The sequence below is a fragment of the Pan troglodytes genome, chromosome 10 (genome assembly GCF_028858775.2).
Source record: "Pan troglodytes isolate AG18354 chromosome 10, NHGRI_mPanTro3-v2.0_pri, whole genome shotgun sequence".
Lineage (NCBI taxonomy): Eukaryota > Metazoa > Chordata > Mammalia > Primates > Hominidae > Pan > Pan troglodytes.
The window spans coordinates 3,356,000-3,380,146 of NC_072408.2; positions in this window are offsets into that span (position 1 = coordinate 3,356,000).

A 24,147-nucleotide genomic window follows, 5' to 3' on the forward strand; every position below is an offset into this window, starting at 1 on the left:
ACACCCCCAACTGTATAAACATGGAAATACTTACAAACTTATCTGTATAAACATGGAAATATCTACACCGCCATCTGTATAAACATTTAAATATCTACACAGCCATGTGTACATACTTGGAAATATCTACACCGCTCTCTATATAAACATGGAAATAACTACACCGCTATCTGTATATACATGGAAATATCTACACCGCCATCTACATATCCATAGAAATATCTGCGCCGCCATCTGTATAAACATGGAAATATCTACACGGTCATCTGTGTATAGATGGAAATATCAACACCGCCATCTGTACAAACATGGAAATATCTGCATCGCTATCTGTATAAACATGGAAATATCTACACCGTGGTCTGTATAAACATGGAAATATCTACACCGCTATCTGTATAAACATGGAAATATATACACCGCTATCTCTATAAACATGGAAATATCTACACCGTGATCTGTATAAACATGGAAATATTTACACCGATATCTGTATAAACATGGAAATATCTACACCGCCATCTCTATAAACATGGAAATATCTACACCGCCATCTGTATAAACATGGAAATATCTACACCGCTATCTGTATAAACCTGGAAATATCTACACCGCTATCTGTATAAACATGGTAATATCTACATCACCATCTATATAAACATGGAAATATGTACACCGCCATCTGTATAAACATGGAAGTATCTACAATGCCATCTGTAGAAAGATGGAAATATCTACACTTCAATCTCTGTAAACAAGGAAATACCTACACCAATATCTGTAAAAACATGGAAATATCTACACCGCTATCTGTATAAACATGGAAATAACTACACCGCTATTTGCATAAACAAGGAAATATCTACACCGTGATCTGTATAAACATGGAAATATCTACAACGCCATCTCTGTAAACATGGAAATATCTACACTCCTATGTGTACAAACATGGAAATATCCACACCGCTATCTCTATAAACATGGAAATAACTACACCGCGATCAGTAGAAACGTGGAAATATCTACACCGCTATCTCTATAAACATGGAAATAACTCCACTGCTATCTCTATAAACATCGAAATATCTACACAGCCATCTGTATAAACATGGAAATACTTACAAAGTTATTTGTAGAAACATGGAAATATCTACACAGCTATCTCTATAAACATGGAAATATCTACACCGTCATCTGCATAAACATGGAAATACCTACAAGTCATCTGTATAAACATGGAAATATCTACACAGCCATCTGTATAAACATGGAAATATCTACACAGCCATCTGTATATACATGGAAATATCTACACCGCTATCTGTATTAACATGGAAATAACTACACCGCTATTTTTATAAACAAGGAATTATCTACACAGTGATCTGTATAAACATGGAAATATCTACACTGCTATTTGTATAAACAAGGAAATATCTACACGGCTATCTGTATAAACATGGAAATAACTACACCGCTATTTGCATAAACAAGGAAATATCTACACCGTGGTCTGTATAAACATGGAAATATCTACAACGCCATCTCTACAAACATGGAAATATCTACACCCCTATGTGTATATACATGGAAATATCCACACCTCTATCTCTATAAACATGGAAATAACTACACCGTGATCAGTATAAACGTGGAAATATCTACACCGCTATCTCTATAAACATGGAAATATCTCCACTGCTATGTCTATAAACATCGAAATATCTACACCGCCATCTGTATAAACATGGAAATATCTACACCGCTATCTGTATAAACCTGGAAATATCTACATCGCTATCTGTATAAACATGGTAATATCTACACCACCATCTATATAAACATGGAAATATCTACACCGCCATCTGTATAAACATGCAAATATCTACAATGCCATCTGTAGAAAGATGGAAATATCTACACCGCAATCAGTGTAAACATGGAAATATCTACACCAATATCTGTAAAAACATGGAAATATCTACACCGCTATCTGTATAAACATGGAAATATCTACACCGCGATCTGCATAAACATGGAAATATCTACACCGCGATCTGCATAAACATGGAAATATCTACACCGCTATCTGTAGAAACATGGAAATATCTACACCGCGATCTGCATAAACATGGAAATATCTACACCGCGATCTGTATAAACTTGGAAATATCTACACCGCTATCTGTAGAAACATGGAAAAATCTACAAAGCTATCTCTATAAACATGGAAATATCTACACCGCCATCTCTATAAACTTGCAAATACCTACAAGTCATCTGTATAAACATGGAAATATCTACACAGCCATCTGTATAAACATGGAAATATCTACACAGCCATCTGTATATACATGGAAATATCTACACCGCTATCTGTATAAACATGGAAATAACTACACCGCTATTTGTATAAACAAGGAAATATCTACACCGTGATTTGTAGAAACATGGAAATATCTACACTGCTATTTGTATAAACAAGGAAATATCTACACCGCTATCTGTATAAACATGGAAATAACTACACCGCTATTTGCATAAACAAGGATATATCTACACCGTGATCTGAATAAACATGGAAACATCTACAACGCCATCTCTATAAACATGGAAATATCTACAACCCTATCTGTATAAACATGGAAATATCCACACTGCTATCTCTATAGACATGGAAATAACCACACCGCGATCAGTATAAACGTGGAAACATCTACACCGCTATATCTATAAACATGGAAATATCTCCACTGCTATCTGTACAAACATCGAAATATCTACATCCCCATCTGTATAAACATGGAAATACTTACAAAGTTATCTGTATAAACATGGAAATATCTACACCGCCATCTGTATAAACATTTAAATATCTACACAGCCATGTGTACATACTTGGAAATATCTACACCGCTCTCTATATAAACATGGAAATAACTACACCGCTATCTGTATATACATGGAAATATCTACACCGCCATCTACATATCCATAGAAATATCTGCGCCGCCATCTGTATAAACATGGAAATATCTACACGGTCATCTGTGTATAGATGGAAATATCAACACCGCCATCTGTACAAACATAGAAATATCTGCACCGCTATCTGTATAAACATGGAAATATCTACACCGTGGTCTGTATAAACATGGAAATATCTACACCGCTATCTGTATAAACATGGAAATATATACACCGCTATCTCTATAAACATGGAAATATCTACACCGTGATCTGTATAAACATGGAAATATTTACACCGATATCTGTATAAACATGGAAATATCTACACCGCCATCTCTATAAACATGGAAATATCTACACCGCCATCTGTATAAACATGGAAATATCTACACCGCTATCTGTATAAACCTGGAAATATCTACACCGCTATCTGTATAAACATGGTAATATCTACACCACCATCTATATAAACATGGAAATATGTACACCGCCATCTGTATAAACATGGAAATATCTACAATGCCATCTGTAGAAAGATGGAAATATCTACACTTCAATCTGTGTAAACAAGGAAATACCTACACCAATATCTGTAAAAACATGGAAATATCTACACCGCTATCTGTATAAAGATGGAAATATCTACACCGCGATCTGCATAAGCATGGAAATATCTACACCGCGATCTGCATAAACATGGAAATATCTACACCGCTATCTGTAGAAACATGGAAATATCTACGCAGCTATCTCTATAAACATGGAAATATCTACACCGCCATCTGTATAAACATGGAAATACCTACAAGTCATCTGTATAAACATTGAAATATCTACACAGCCATCTGTATAAACATGGAAATATCTACACAGCCATCTGTATATACATGGAAATATCTACACAGCTATCTCTATAAACATGGAAATAACTACACCGCTATTTGTATAAACAAGGAAATATCTACACCGTGAACTGTATAAACATGGAAATATCTACACTGCTATTTGTATAAACAAGGAAATATCTACACCGCTATCTGTATAAACATGGAAATAACTACACCGCTATTTGCAAAAACAAGGAAATATCTACACCGTGATCTGTATAAACATGGAAATATCTACAACGCCATCTCAATAAACATGGAAATATCTACACCCCTATCTGTATAAACATGGAAATATCCACACCGCTATCTCTATAAACATGGAAATAACTACACCGCGATCAGTATAAACGTGGAAATATCTACACCGCTATCTCTATAAACATGGAAATATCTCCACCGCTATCTCTATAAACATCGAAATATCTACACCGCCATCTGTATAAACATGAAAATTCTTACAAAGTTATCTGTATAAACATGGAAATATCTACACCGCCATCTGTATAAACATGGAAATATCTACACAGCTATCTCTATAAACATGGAAATATCTACACCGCCATCTGTATAAACATGGAAATACCTACAAAGTCATCTGTATAAACATGGAAATATCTACACAGCCATCTGTATAAACATGGAAATATCTACACAGCCATCTGTATATACATGGAAATATCTACACCGCTATCTGTATAAACATGGAAATAACTACACTGCTATTTGTATTAACAAGGAAATATCTACACCGTGATTTGTATAAACATGGAAATATCTACACTGCTATTTGTATAAACAAGGAAATATCTACACCGCTATCTGTATAAACATGGAAATAACTACACCGCTATTTGCATAAACAAGAAATATCTAAACCGTGATCTGTATAAACATGGAAATATCTACAACGCCATCTCTATAAACATGGAAATAACTACACCGCTATTTGCATAAACAAGGAAATATCTACACCGTGATCTGTATAAACATGGAAATATCTACAACACCATCTCTATAAACATGGAAATATCTACACTCCTATGTGTATAAACATGGAAATATCCACACCGCTATCTGTATAAACATGGAAATAACTACACCGCGATCAGTATAAACGTGGAAATATCTACACCGCCATCTGCATAAACATGGAAATATCTACACAGCCATGTGTACATACATGGAAATATCTACACCGCTCTCTATATAAACATGGAAATAACTACATCGCTATCTGTATATACATGGAAATATCTACACCGCCATCTACATATACATAGAAATATCTGTGCCGCCATCTGTATAAACATGGAAATATCTACACGGTCATCTGTGTATAGATGGAAATATCAACACCGCCATCTGTACAAACATGGAAATATCTGCACCGCTATCTGTATAAGCATGGAAATATCTACACCGTGTTCTGTATAAACATGGAAATATCTATACCGCTATCTGTATAAACATGGAAATATATACACCGCTATCTCTATAAACATGGAAATATCTACACCGTGATCTGTATAAACATGGAAATATTTACACCGATATCTGTATAAACATGGAAATATCTACACCGCCATCTCTATAAACATGGAAATATCTACACCGCCATCTGTATAAACATGGAAATATCTACACCGCTATCTGTATAAACCTGGAAATATCTACACTGCTATCTGTATAAACATGGTAATATCTACACCACCATCTATATAAACATGGAAATATCTACACCGCCATCTGTATAAACATGGAAATATCTACAATGCCATCTGTAGAAAGATGGAAATATCTACACCGCGATCTGCATAAACATGGAAATATCTACACCACTATCTGTATAAAGATGGAAATATCTACACCGCGATCTGCATAAGCATGGAAATATCTACACCGCGATCTGCATAAACATGGAATTATCTACACCGCTATCTGTAGAAACATGGAAATATCTACACAGCTATCTCTGTAAACATGGAAATATCTACACCACCAACTGTATAAACATGGAAATACCTACAAGTCATCTGTATAAACATGGAAATATCTACACAGCCATCTGTATAAACATGGAAATATCTACACAGCCATCTGTATATACATGGAAATATCTACACCGCTATCTGTATAAACATGGAAATAACTACACCGCTATTTGTATAAACAAGGAAATACCTACACAGTAATCTGTATAAACATGGAAATATGTACACTGCTATTTGTATAAACAAGGAAATATCTACACCGCTATCAGTATAAACATGGAAATAACTACACCGCTATTTGCATAAACAAGGAAATATCTACACCGTGATCTGTATAAACATGGAAATATCTTCCACGCCATCTCTATAAACATGGAAATATCTACACCCCTATCTGTATAAACATGGAAATATCCACACCGCTATCTCTATAAACATGGAAATATCTACACCGCCATCTGTATAAACATGGAAATACCTACAAAGTCATCTGTATAAACATGGAAATATCTACACAGCCATCTGTATAAACATGGAAATATCTACACAGCCATCTGTATATACATGGAAATATCTACACCGCTATCTGTATAAACATGGAAATAACTACACCGCTATTTGTATAAACAAGGAAATATCTACACCGTGATTTGTATAAACATGGAAATATCTACACTGCTATTTGTATAAACAAGGAAATATCTACACCGCTATCTGTATAAACATGGAAATAACTACACCGCTATTTGCATAAACAAGAAATATCTAAACCGTGATCTGTATAAACATGGAAATATCTACAACGCCATCTCTATAAACATGGAAATAACTACACCGCTATTTGCATAAACAAGGAAATATCTACACCGTGATCTGTATAAACATGGAAATATCTACAACACCATCTCTATAAACATGGAAATATCTACACTCCTATGTGTATAAACATGGAAATATCCACACCGCTATCTGTATAAACATGGAAATAACTACACCGCGATCAGTATAAACGTGGAAATATCTACACCGCCATCTGCATAAACATGGAAATATCTACACAGCCATGTGTACATACATGGAAATATCTACACCGCTCTCTATATAAACATGGAAATAACTACATCGCTATCTGTATATACATGGAAATATCTACACCGCCATCTACATATACATAGAAATAACTGTGCCGCCATCTGTATAAACATGGAAATATCTACACGGTCATCTGTGTATAGATGGAAATATCAACACCGCCATCTGTACAAACATGGAAATATCTGCACCGCTATCTGTATAAGCATGGAAATATCTACACCGTGTTCTGTATAAACATGGAAATATCTATACCGCTATCTGTATAAACATGGAAATATATACACCGCTATCTCTATAAACATGGAAATATCTACACCGTGATCTGTATAAACATGGAAATATTTACACCGATATCTGTATAAACATGGAAATATCTACACCGCCATCTCTATAAACATGGAAATATCTACACCGCAATCTGTATAAACATGGAAATATCTACACCGCTATCTGTATAAACCTGGAAATATCTACACTGCTATCTGTATAAACATGGTAATATCTACACCACCATCTATATAAACATGGAAATATCTACACCGCCATCTGTATAAACATGGAAATATCTACAATGCCATCTGTAGAAAGATGGAAATATCTACACCGCGATCTGCATAAACATGGAAATATCTACACCACTATCTGTATAAAGATGGAAATAGCTACACCGCGATCTGCATAAGCATGGAAATATCTACACCGCGATCTGCATAAACATGGAATTATCTACACCGCTATCTGTAGAAACATGGAAATATCTACACAGCTATCTCTGTAAACATGGAAATATCTACACCACCAACTGTATAAACATGGAAATACCTACAAGTCATCTGTATAAACATGGAAATATCTACACAGCCATCTGTATAAACATGGAAATATCTACACAGCCATCTGTATATACATGGAAATATCTACACCGCTATCTGTATAAACATGGAAATAACTACACCGCTATTTGTATAAACAAGGAAATACCTACACAGTAATCTGTATAAACATGGAAATATCTACACTGCTATTTGTATAAACAAGGAAATATCTACATCGCTATCAGTATAAACATGGAAATAACTACACCGCTATTTGCATAAACAAGGAAATATCTACACCGTGATCTGTATAAACATGGAAATATCTTCCACGCCATCTCTATAAACATAGAAATATCTACACCCCTATCTGTATAAACATGGAAATATCCACATCGCTATCTCTATAAACATGGAAATAACTACACCGCGATCAGTATAAACGTGGAAATATCTACACCGCTATCTCTATAAACATGGAAATATCTCCACTGCTATCTCTATAAACATCGAAATATCTACACCGCCATCTGTAAAAACATGGAAATACTTACAAAGTTATCTGTATAAACATGGAAATATCTTCACCGCCATCTGTATAAACATGGAAATATCTACACAGCCATGTGTACATACATGGAAATATCTACACTGCTCTCTATATAAACATGGAAATAACTACACCACTATCTGTATATACATGGAAATATCTACACCACCATCTACATATCCATAGAAATATCTGCGCCGCCATCTGTATAAACATGGAAATATCTACAGAGTCATCTGTGTATAGATGGAAATATCAACACTGCCATCTGTACAAAGGTGGAAATATCTGCACCGCTATCTGTATAAACATGGAAATATCTACACCGTGGTCTGTATAAACATGGAAATATCTACACCGCTATCTGTATAAACATGGAAATATATACACCGCTATCTCTATAAACATGGAAATATCTACACCGTGATGTGTATAAACATGGAAATATTTACACCGATATCTCTATAAACATGGAAATATCTACACTGCCATCTCTATAAACATGGAAATATCTACACCGCCATCTGTATAAACCTGGAAATATGTACACCGATATCTGTATAAACCTGGAAATTTCTACACCGCTATCTGTATAAACATGGTAATATCTACACCACCATCTATATAAACATGGAAATATCTACACCGCCATCTGTATAAACACGGAAATATCTACGATGCCATCTGTAGAAAGATGGAAATATCTACACTGCAATCTGTGTAAACATGGAAATACCTTCACCAATATCTGTAAAAATATGGAAATATCTACACCGCTATCTGTATAAAGATGAAAATATCTACACCGCGATCTGCATAAGCATGGAAATATCTACACAGCTATCTGTAGAAACATGGAAATATCTGCACCGCGATCTGCATAAACATGGAATTATCTACACCGCGATCTGTATAAACATGGAAATAACTACACCGCTACCTGTAGAAACATGGAAATATCTACACAGCTATCTCTATAAACATGGAAATATCTTCACCGCCATCTGTATAAACATGGAAATACCTACAAGTCATCTGTATAAACATGGAAATATCTACACAGCCATCTGTAAAAACATGGAAATATCTACACTGCTATTTGTATAAACAAGGAAATATCTACACCGCTATCTGTATAAACATGGAAATAACTACACCGCTATTTGCATAAACAAGGAAATATCTACACCGTGATCTGAATAAACATGGAAATATCTACAACGCCATCTCTATAAACATGGAAACATCTACACACCCATCTGTATAATCATGGAAATATCCACACTGCTATCTCTATAAACATGGAAATAACCACACCGCGATCAGTATAAACGTGGAAATATCTACACCGCTATCTCTATAAACATGGAAATATCTCCATTGCTATCTGTACAAACATCGAAATATCTACACCCCCATCTGTATAAACATGGAAATACTTACAAAGTTATCTGTATAAACATGGAAATATCTACACCGCCAACTGTATAAACATTTAAATATCTACACAGCCATGTGTACATACTTGGAAATATCTACACCGCTCTCTCTATAAACATAGAAATAACTACACCCCTATCTGTATATACATGGAAATATCTACACCGCCATCTACATATCCATAGAAATATCTGCGCCGCCATCTGTATAAACATGGAAATATCTACACGGTCATCTGTGTATAGATGGAAATATCAACACCGCCATCTGCACAAACATGGAAATATCTGCACCGCTATCTGTATAAACATGGAAATACCTACACCGCTATCTGTAGAAACATGGAAATATCTACACCGCGATCTGTATAAACATGGAAATATCTACACCGCTATCTGTATAAACATGGAAATATATACACCGCTATCTCTATAAACATGGAAATATCTACACGGTGATTTGTATAAACATGGAAATATTTACACCGATATCTGTATAAACATGGAAATATCTACACCGCCATATCTATAAACATGGAAATATCTACACCGCTATCTGTATAAACCTGGAAATATCTACACCGCTATCTGTATAAACATGGTAATACCTACACCACCATCTATATAAACATGGAAATATGTTCCCCGCCATCTGTATAAACATGGAAATATCTACAATGCCATCTGTAGAAAGATGGAAATATCTACACTTCAATCTGTGTAAACAAGGAAATACCTACACCAATATCTGTAAAATCATGGAAATATCTACACCGCTATCTGTATAAAGATGGAAATATCTACACCGAGATCTGCATAAGCATGGAAATATCTACACCGCGATCTGCACAAACATGGAAATATCTACACCGCTATCTGTGGAAACATGGAAATATCTACACAGCTATCTCTATAAACATGGAAATATCTACACCGCCATCTGTATAAACATGGAAATACCTACAAGTCATCTGTATAAACATCGAAATATCTACACAGCCATCTGTATAAACATGGAAATATCTACACAGCCATCTGTATAAACATGGAAATATCTACACCGCTATCTGTAGAAACATGGAAATATCTACACCGCGATCTGCATAAACATGGAAACATCTACACCGCGATCTGTATAAACATGTAAATATCTACACCGCGATCTGTATAAACATGTAAATATCTACACCGCTATCTTTAGAAACATGGAAATATCTACACAGCTATCTCTATAAACATGGAAGTATCTTCACCGCCATCTCTATAAACATGGAAATACCTACAAGTCATCTGTATAAACATGGAAATATCTACACCGCCATCTGTATAAACATGGAAATATCTACACAGCAATGTGTACATATATGGAAATATCTACACCGCTCTCTATATAAACATGGAAATAACTACACCGCTATCTGTATATACATGGAAATATCTACAGCGCCATCTACATATCCATGGAAATATCTGCGCCGCCATCTGTATAAACATGGAAATATCTACACGGTCATCTGTGTATAGATGGAAATATCAACACCGCCATCTGTACAAACATGGAAATATCTGCACCGCTATCTGTATAAACATGGAAATACCTACACCGTGGTCTGTATAAACATGGAAATATCTACACCGCTATCTGTATAAACATGGAAATATATACACCGCTATCTCTATAAACATGGAAATATCTACACCGTGATCTGTATAAACATGGAAATATTTACCCCGATATCTCTATAAACATGGAAATATCTACACCGCCATCTCTATAAACATGGAAATATCTACACCGCCATCTGTATAAACCTGGAAATATCTACACCGCTATCTGTGTAAACATGGTAATATCTACACCACCATCTATATAAACATGGAAATATCTACAATGCCGTCTGTAGAAAGATGGAAATATCTACACCGCAATCTGTGTAAACATGGAAATATCTACACCAATATCTGTAAAAACATGGAAATATCTACACCTCTATCAGTATAAACATGGAAATAACTAAAAGGTGATCTGCATAAACATGGAATTATCTAAACCACGATCTGTATAAACATGGAAATATCTACACCGCGATCTGCATAAACATGGAAATATCTACACCGCGATCTGCATAAACATGGAAATATCTACACCGCGATCTGTATAAACATGGAAATATCTACACAGCTATCTATAGAAACATGGAAATATCTACACAGCTATCTCTATAAACATGGAAATATCTACACCGCCATCTGTATAAACATGGAAATACCTACAAGTCATCTGTATAAACATGGAAATATCTACACAGCCATCTGTATTAACATGGAAATATCTACACAGCCATCTGTATATACATGGAAATATCTACACCACTATCTGCATAAACATGGAAATATCTACAATGCCATCTGTAGAAAGATGCAAATATCTACAGCGCAATCTGCGTAAACATGGAAATATCTACACCAATATCTGTAAAAACATGGAAATATCTACACCGCGATCTGTATAAACATGGAAATATCTACACCGCTATCTGTAGAAACATGGAAATATCTACACAGCTATCTCTATAAACATGGAAATATCTACACCGCCATCTGTACAAACATGGAAATATCTGCATGGCTATCTGTATAAACATGGAAATATCTACACCGTGGTCTGTATAAACATTTAAATATCTACACCGCTATCTGTATAAACATGGAAATATATACACCGCTATCTCTATAAACATGGAAATATCTGCACCGTGATCTGTATAAACATGGAAATATTTACACCGATATCTGTATAAACATGGAAATATCTACACCGCCATCTGTATATACATGGAAATATCTACACCGCTATCTGTATAAACATGGAAATAACTACACCGCTATTTGTATAAACAAGGAAATATCTACACCGTGATTTGTATAAACATGGAAATATCTACACTGCTATTTGTATAAACAAGGAAATATCTACACCGCTATCTGTATAAACATGGAAATAACTACACCGCTATTTGCATTAACAAGGAAATATCTACACCGTGATCTGCATAAACATGGAAATATCTACAACGCCATCTCTATAAACATGGAAATATCTACACCCCTATCTCTATAAACATGGAAATATCCACACCGCTATCTCTATAAACATGGAAATAACTACACCGCGATCAGTATAAACGTGGAAATATCTACACCGCTATCTCTATAAACATGGAAATATCTCCACTTCTATCTCTATGAACATCGAAATATCTACACCGCCATCTGTATAAACATGGAAATACTTACAAAGTTATCTGTATAAACATGGAAATATCTACACCGCCATCTGTTTAAACATGGAAATATCTACACAGCCATGTGTACGTATATGGAAATATCTACACCGCTCTCTATATAAACATGGAAATAACTACACCGCTATCTGTATATACATGGAAATATCTACACCGCCATCTACATTTCCATGGAAATATCTGCGCCGACATCTGTATAAACATGGAAATATCTACATGGTCATCAGTGTATAGATGGAAATATCAACACCGCCATCTGTACATACATGGAAATATCTGCATGGCTATCTGTATAAACATGGAAATATCTACACTGTGGCCTGTATAAACAGTTAAATATCTACACCGCTATCTGTATAAACATGGAAATATATACACCGCTATCTCTATAAACATGGAAATAACCTCACCGTGATCTGTATAAACTTGGAAATATTTACACCGATATCTGTATAAACATGGAAATATCTACACCGCCATCTCTATAAACATGGAAATATCTACACCGCCATCTGTATAAACATGGAAATATCTACACCGCTATCTGTATAAACCTGTAAATATCTACACCGCTATCTGTATAAACATGGTAATATCTACACCACCATCTATATAAACATGGAAATATCTACACCGCTATCTGTATAAACACGGAAATATCTACAATGCCATCTGTAGAAAGATGGAAATATCTACACCGCAATCTGTGTAAACATGGAAATATCTACACCAATATGTGTAAAAACATGGAAATATCTACAACTCTATATGTATAAACATGGAAATATCTACAGAGCGATCTGCATAAACATGGAAATATCTACACCACGATCTCTATAAACATGGAAATATCTACACCGCTATCTGTGGAAACATGGAAATATCTACACCGCGATCTGCATAAACATGGAAATATCTACACCGCGATCTGTATAAACATGGAAATATCTACACTGCTATCTATAGAAACATGGAAATATCTACAAAGCTATCTCTATAAACATGGAAATATCTACACCGCCATCTGTATAAACATGGAAATACCTAGAAGTCATCTGTATAAACATGGAAATATCTACACAGCCATCTGTATAAACATGGAAATATCTAGACAGCCATGTGTATATACATGGAAATATCTACACCGCTATCTGTATAAACATGGAAATAACTACACCGCTATTTGTATAAACAAGGAAATATCTACACCGTGATCTGTATAAACATGGAAATGTCTACACTGCTATTTGTATAAACAAGGAAATGTCTACACCGCTATCTGTATAAACATGGAAATAACTACCCCGCTATTTGCATAAACTAGGAAATATCTACACCGTGATCTGTATAAACATGGAAATATCTACAACGCCATCTCTATAAACATGGAAATTTCTACACCCCTATCTGTATAAACATGGAAATATCGACACCGCTATCTCTATAAACATGGAAATAACTACACCGCGATCAGTATAAACGTGGAAATATCTACAGCGCTATCTCTATAAACATGGAAATATCTCCACTGCTATCTCTATAAACATCGAAATATCTACACCGCCATCTGTATAAACGTGGAAATACTTACAAAGTTATCTCTATAAACATGGAAATATCTACACCGCCATCTATATAAACATGGAAATATCTACACAGGCAAGTGTACATACATGGAAAAATCTACACCGCTCTCTATATAAACATGGAAAAAACTACACCGCTATCTGTATATAAATTGGAATATCTACACCACCATCTACATATCCATAGAAATATCTGCGCCGCCATCTGTATAAACATGGAAATATCTACACCGTCATCTGTGTATAGATGGAAATAACAACATCGCCATCTGTACAAACATGGAAATATCTGCACCGCTATCTGTATAAACATGGAAATATCTACACCGTGGTTTGTATAAACATGGAAATATCTACACCGCTATCTGTATAAACATGGAAATATATACACCGCTATCTCTATAAACATGGAAATATCTACACCGTGTTCTGTATAAACATGGAAATATTTACAATGATATCTGTATAAACATGGAAATATCTATACCGCCATTTCTATAAACATGGAAATATCTACACCGCCATCTGTATAAACATGGAAATATCTACACCGCTATCTGTATAAACCTGGAAATATCTACACCGCTATCTGTATAAACATGGTAATATCTACACCACCATCTATATAAACATGGAAATATCTACACCGCCATCTGTATAAACATGGAAATATTTACAATGCCATCTGAAGAAAGATGGAAATATCTACACTGCAATCTGTGTAAACATGGAAATATCTACACCAATATCTGTAAAAACATGGAAATATCTACACCGCTATCTGTATAAACATGGAAATATCTACACCGCGATCTGCACAAACATGGAATATCTACACCGCGATCTGCATAAACATGGAAATATCTACACCGCTATCTGTAGAAACATGGAAATATCTACACCGCGATCTGTATAAACATGGAAATATCTACACCGCGATCTGTAGAAACATGGAAATATCTACACAGCTATCTCTATAAACATGGAAATATCTACACCGCCATCTGTATAAACATGGAAATACCTACAAGTCATCTGTATAAACATGGAAATATCTACACAGCCATCTGTATAAACATGGAAATATCTACACAGCCATCTATATATACATGGAAATATCTACACCGCTATCTGTATAAACATGGAAATAACTGCACCGCTATTTGTATAAACAAGGAAATATCTACACTGTGATCTGTATAAACATGGAAATATCTACACCGCTATTTGTATAAACAAGGAAATATCTACACCGTTACCTGTATAAACATGGAAATAACTACACCGCTATTTGCATAAACAAGGAAATATCTACACCGTGATCTGTATAAACATGGAAATATCTACAACGCCATCTCTATAAACATGGAAATATCTACACCCCTATGTGTATAAACATGGAAATATCCACACCGCTATCTCTATAAACATGGAAATAACTACACCGCGATCAGAATAAACGTGGAAATATCTCCACCGCTATCTCTACAAACAGGGAAATATCTCCACTGCTATCTCTATAAACATCGAAATATCTACACCGCCATCTGTATAAACATGGAAATACTTACAAAGTTATATGTATAAACTTGGAAATATCTACACCGCCATCTATATAAACATGGAAATATCTACACAGCCATGTGTACATACATGGAAATATCTACACCGCTCTCTATATAAACATGGAAATAACTACACCGCTATCTGTATATACATGGAAATATCTACACCGCCATCTACATATCCATAGAAATATCTGCGCCGCCATCTGTATAAACATGGAAATATCTACACGGTCATCTGTGCATAGATGGAAATATCAACACCGCCATCTGAACAAACATGGAAATATCTGCACCGCTATCTGTATAAACATGGAAATATCTACACCGTTGTCTGTAAAAACATGGAAATATCTACACCACTATCTGTATAAACATGGAAATATATACATCGCTATCTGTATAAACATGGAAATACCTACACCGTGATCTGTATAAACATGGAAATATTTACAACGATATCTGTATAAACATGGAAATATCTACACCGCCATCTCTATAAACATGAAAATATCTACACCGCCATCTGTATAAACATGGAAATACCTACACCACTATCTCTATAAACCTGGAAATATGTACACCGCTATCTGCATAAACTTGGTAATATCTACACCACCATCTATATAAACATGGAAATATCTACACCGCCATCTGTATAAACATGGAAATATCTACAATGCCATCTGTAGAAAGATGGAAATATCTACACCGCAATCTTTGTAAACATGGAAATATCTACACCAATATCTGTAAAAACATGGAAATATCTACACCGCTATCTGTGTAAACATGGAAATATCTATACCGCGATCTGCATAAACATGGAAATATCTACACCGCGATCTGTATAAACATGGAAATATCTACACCGCTATCTGTAGAAACATGGAAATATCTACACTGCGATCTGTATAAACGTGGAAATATCTACACCGCTATCTGTATAAACATGGAAATATCTACACCGCTATCTGTAGAAACATGGAAATATCTACACAGCTATCTCTATAAACATGGACATATCTACACCGCCATCTGTATAAACATGGAAATACCTACAAATCATCTGTATAAACATGGACATATCTACACAGCCATCTGTGTAAACATGGAAATATCTACACAGCCATCTGTATATACATGGAAATATCTACACCGCTATCTGTATAAACATGGAAATAACTAGACCGCTATTTGTAGAAACAAGGAAATATCTACACCGTGATCTGTATAAACATGGAAATATCAACACTGCTATTTGTATAAACAAGGAAATATCTACACCGCTATCTATATAAACATTGAAATAACTACACCGCTATTTGTATAAACAAGGAAATATCTACACCGTGATCTGTATAAACATGGAAATATCTACGCTGCTATTTGTATAAACAAGGAAATATCTACACCGCTATCTGTATGAACATGGAAATAACTACACCGCTATTTGCATAAACAAGGAAATATCTCCACCGTGATCTGTATAAACATGGAAATATCTGCAACGCCATCTCTATAAAAATGGAAATATCTAAACCCCTATCTGTATAAACATGGAAATATCCACACCGCTCTCTATAAACAAGGAAATAACTACACTGCGATCAGCATAAACGTGGAAATATCTACATCGCTATCTCTATAAACATGGAAATATCTCCACTGGTATCTCTATAAACATCGAAATAACTACACCGCCATCTGTATAAACATGGAAATACTGACAAAATTATCTGTATAAACATGGAAATATCTACACCGCCATCTGTATAAACATGGAAATATCTACACAGCCATGTGTACATATATGGAAGTATCTACACAGCTCTCTATATAAACATGGAAATAACTACACCGCTATCTGTATATACATGGAAATATCTACACCGCCATCTACATATCCATAGAAATATCTGCGCCGCCATCTGTATAAACATGGAAATATCTACACGGTCATCTGTGTATAGATAGAAATATCAACACCACCATCTGTACAAACATGGAAATATCTGCACCGCTATCTGTATAAACATGGAAATATCTACACCGTGTTCTCTGTAAACATGGAAATATCTACACCGCTGTCTGTATAAACATGGAAATATATACACCGCTTTCTCTATAAACATGGAAATATCTACACCGTGATCTTTATAAACATGGAAATATTTACAACGATATCTGTATGAACATGGAAATATCTACACCGCCATCTGTATAAACATGGAAATATCTACACCGCTATCTGTATAAACCTGGAAATATCTACACCGCTATCTGTATAAACATGGTAATATCTACACCACCATCTATATAAACTTGGAAATATCTACACCGCCATCTGTATAAACATGGAAATATCTACAATGCCATCTGTAGAAAGATGGAAATATCTACACCGCAATCTGTGTAAACATGGAAATATCTACACCAATATCTGTAAAAACATGGAAATATCTACACCGCTATCTGTATAAACATGGAAATATCTACACCGCGATCTGCATAAACATGGAAATATCTACACCACGATCTGTATAAACATGGAAATATCTACACTGCTATCTGTAGAAACATGGAAATATCTACACCGCGATCTGCATAAACATGGAAATATCTACACCGCGATCTGCATTAACATGGAAATATCTACACCGCTATCTGTAGAAACATGGAAATATCTACACAGCTATCTCTATAAACATGGAAATATCTACACCGCCATCTGTATAAACATGGAAATACCTACAAGTCATCTGTATAAATATGGAAATATCTACACAGCCATCTGTATAAACATGGAAATATCTACAATGCCATCTGTAGAAAGATGGAAATATCTACACCGCAATCTGTGTAAACATGGAAATATCTACACCAATATCTGTAAAAACATGGAAATATCTACACCGCTATCTGTATAAACATGGAAATATCTACACCGCGATCTGCATAAACATGGAAATATCTACACCACGATCTGTATAAACATGGAAATATCTACACTGCTATCTGTAGAAACATGGAAATATCTACACCGCGATCTGCATAAGCATGGAAATATCTACACCGTGGTCTGTATAAACATGGAAATATCTACACCACTATCTGTATAAACATGGAAATATATACACCGCTATCTCTATAAACATGGAAATATCTGCACCGCGATCTGTATAAACATGGAAATATTTACACCGATATGTGTATAAACATGGAAATATCTACACCGCCATCTCTATAAACATGGAAATATCTACACCGCCATCTGTATAAACATGGAAATATCTACACCGCTATCTGTATGAACCTGGAAATATCTACACCGCTATCTGTATAAACATGGTAATATCTACTCCACCATCTATATAAACATGGAAATATCTACACCGCCATCTGTATAAACATGGAAATATCTACAATGCCATCTGTAGAAAGATGGAAATATCTACACTGCAATCTGTGTAAACATGGAAATACCTACATCAATATCTGTAAAAACATGGAAATATCTACACCGCTATCTGTATAAGGATGGAAATATCTTCACCGCGATCTGCATAAGCATGGAAATATCTACACCACGATCTGCATAAACTTGGAAATATCTACACAGCTATCTGTAGAAACATGCAAATATCTACACAGCTATCTCTGTAAACATGGAAATATCTACACCGCCATCTGTATAAACATGGAAATACCTTCAAGTCATCTGTATAAACATGGAAATATCTACACAGACATCTGTATAAACATGGAAATATCTACACAGCCATCTGTATATACATGGAAATATCTACACCGCTATCTGTATAAACATGGAAATAACTACACCGCTATTTGTATAAACAAGGAAATATCTACACCGTGATCTGTATAAACATGGAAATATCTACACTGCTATTTGTATAAACAAGGAAATATCTACACCGCTATCTGTATAAACATGGAAATAACTAAACCGCTATTTGCATAAACAAGGAAATATCTACACCGTGATCTGTATAAACATGGAAATATCTACAACGCCATCTCTATAAACATGGAAATATCTACACCACTATCTGTATAAACATGGAAATATCCACACCGCTATCTCTATAAACATGGAAATAACTACACCGCGATCAGTATAAACTTGGAAATATCTACACCGCTATCTCTATAAACATGAAAATATCTCCACTGCTATCTCTATAAACATCGAAATATCTACATCGCCATCTGTATAAACATGGAAATAACTACAAAGTTATCTGTATAAACATGGAAATATCGACACCGCCATCTCTATAAACATGGAAATATCTACACCGCCATCTGTATAAACATGGAAATATCTACACCGCTATCTGTATAAACCTGGAAATATCTACACCGCTATCTGTATAAACATGGTAATATCTACACCACCATCTATATAAACATGGAAATGTCTACACCGCCATCTGTATAAACACGGAAATATCTACAATGCCATCTGTAGAAAGATGGAAATATCTACACTGCAATCTGTGTAAACATGGAAATAACTACACCAATCTCTGTAAATACATGGAAATATCTACACCGCTATCTGTATAAAGATGGAAATATCTACACCGCGATCTGCATAAGCATGGAAATATCTACACCGCGATCTGCATAAACATGGAAATATCTACACCGCTATCTGTAGAAGCATGGAAATATCTACACCGCGATCTGCATAAATATGGAAATATCTACACCGCGATCTGTATAAACATGGAAATAACTACACCGCTATCTGTAGAAACATGGAAATATCTACACAGCTATGTCTATAAACATGGAAATATCAACACCGCCATCTGTATAAACATGGAAATAACTACAAGTCATCTGTATAAACATGAAAATATCTACACAGCCATCTGTATAAACATGGAAATATCTACACAGCCATCTGTATATACATGGAAATATCTTCACCGCTATCTGTTTAAACATGGAAATAACTACACTGCTATTTGCATAAACAAGGAAATATCTACACCGTGATCTGCATAAACATGGAAATATCTACAACGCCATCTCTATAAACATGGAAATATCTACACCACTATCTTTATAAACATGGAAATATCCACACCGCTATCTCTATAAACATGGAAATAACTACACTGCGATCAGTATAAACGTGGAAATATCTACACTGCTATCTCTATAAACATGGAAATATCTCCACTACTATCTCTATAAACATCGAAATATCTACACCGCCATCTGTATAAACATGGAAATACTGACAAAGTTATCTGTATAAACATGGAAATATCTACACCGCCATATGTATAAACATGGAAATATCTACACAGCCATGTGTACATATATGGAAGTATCTACACAGCTCTCTATATAAACATGGAAATAACTACACCGCTATCTGTATATACATGGAAATATCTACACCGCCATCTACATATCCATAGAAATATCTGCGCCGCCATCTGTATAAACATGGAAATATCTACACGGTCATCTGTGTATAGATAGAAATATCAACACCACCATCTGTACAAACATGGAAATATCTGCACCGCTATCTGTATAAACATGGAAATATCTACACCGTGTTCTCTATAAACATGGAAATATCTACACCGCTGTCTGTATAAACATGGAAATATATACACCGCTATCTCTATAAACATGGAAATATCTACACCGTGATCTTTATAAACATGGAAATATTTACAACGATATCTGTATGAACATGGAAATATCTACACCGCCATCTGTATAAACATGGAAATATCTAAACCGCTATCTGTATAAACCTGGAAATATCTACACCGCTATCTGTATAAACATGGTAAAATCTACACCACCATCTATATAAACATGGAAATATCTACACCGCCATCTGTATAAACATGGAAATATCTACAATGCCATCTGTAGAAAGATGGAAATATCTACACCGCAATCTGTGTAAACATGGAAATATCTACACCAATATCTGTAAAAACATGGAAATATCTACACCGCTATCTGTATAAACATGGAAATATCTACACCGCGATCTGCATAAACATGGAAATATCTACACCACGATCTGTATACACATGGAAATATCTACACTGCTATCTGTAGAAACATGGAAATATCTACATCGCGATCTGCATAAACATGGAAATATCAACACCGCGATCTGCATAAACATGGAAATATCTACACCGCTATCTGTAGAAACATGGAAATATCTACACAGCTATCTCTATAAACATGGAAATATCTACACCGCCATCTGTATAAACATGGAAATACCTACAAGTCATCTATATAAACATGGAAATATATACACAGCCATCTGTATAAACATGGAAATATATACACAGCCATCTGTATATACATGGAAATACCTACACCGCTATCTATATAAACATTGAAATAACTACACCGCTATTTGTATAAACAAGGAAATATCTACACCGTGATCTGTATAAACATGGAAATATCTACGCTGCTATTTGTATAAACAAGGAAATATCTACACCGCTATCTGTATGAACATGGAAATAACTACACCGCTATTTGCATAAACAAGGAAATATCTCCACCGTGATCTGTATAAACATGGAAATATCTGCAACGCCATCTCTATAAAAATGGAAATATCTAAACCCCTATCTGTATAAACATGGAAATATCCACACCGCTCTCTATAAACAAGGAAATAACTACACTGCGATCAGCATAAACGTGGAAATATCTACATCGCTATCTCTATAAACATGGAAATATCTCCACTGGTATCTCTATAAACATCGAAATAACTACACCGCCATCTGTATAAACATGGAAATACTGACAAAATTATCTGTATAAACATGGAAATATCTACACCGCCATCTGTATAAACATGGAAATATCTACACAGCCATGTGTACATATATGGAAGTATCTACACAGCTCTCTATATAAACATGGAAATAACTACACCGCTATCTGTATATACATGGAAATATCTACACCGCCATCTACATATCCATAGAAATATCTGCGCCGCCATCTGTATAAACATGGAAATATCTACACGGTCATCTGTGTATAGATAGAAATATCAACACCACCATCTGTACAAACATGGAAATATCTGCACCGCTATCTGTATAAACATGGAAATATCTACACCGTGTTCTCTGTAAACATGGAAATATCTACACCGCTGTCTGTATAAACATGGAAATATATACACCGCTATCTCTATAAACATGGAAATATCTACACCGTGATCTTTATAAACATGGAAATATTTACAACGATATCTGTATGAACATGGAAATATCTACACCGCCATCTGTATAAACATGGAAATATCTACACTGCTATCTGTATAAACCTGGAAATATCTACACCGCTATCTGTATAAACATGGTAATATCTACACCACCATCTATATAAACTTGGAAATATCTACACCGCCATCTGTATAAACATGGAAATATCTACAATGCCATCTGTAGAAAGATGGAAATATCTACACCGCAATCTGTGTAAACATGGAAATATCTACACCAATATCTGTAAAAACATGGAAATATCTACACCGCTATCTGTATAAACATGGAAATATCTACACCGCGATCTGCATAAACATGGAAATATCTACACCACTATCTGTATAAACATGGAAATATCTACACTGCTATCTGTAGAAACATGGAAATATCTACACCGCGATCTGCATAAACATGGAAATATCTACACCGCGATCTGCATTAACATGGAAATATCTACACCGCTATCTGTAGAAACATGGAAATATCTACACAGCTATCTCTATAAACATGGAAATATCTACACCGCCATCTGTATAAACATGGAAATACCTACAAGTCATCTGTATAAATATGGAAATATCTACACAGCCATCTGTATAAACATGGAAATATCTACAATGCCATC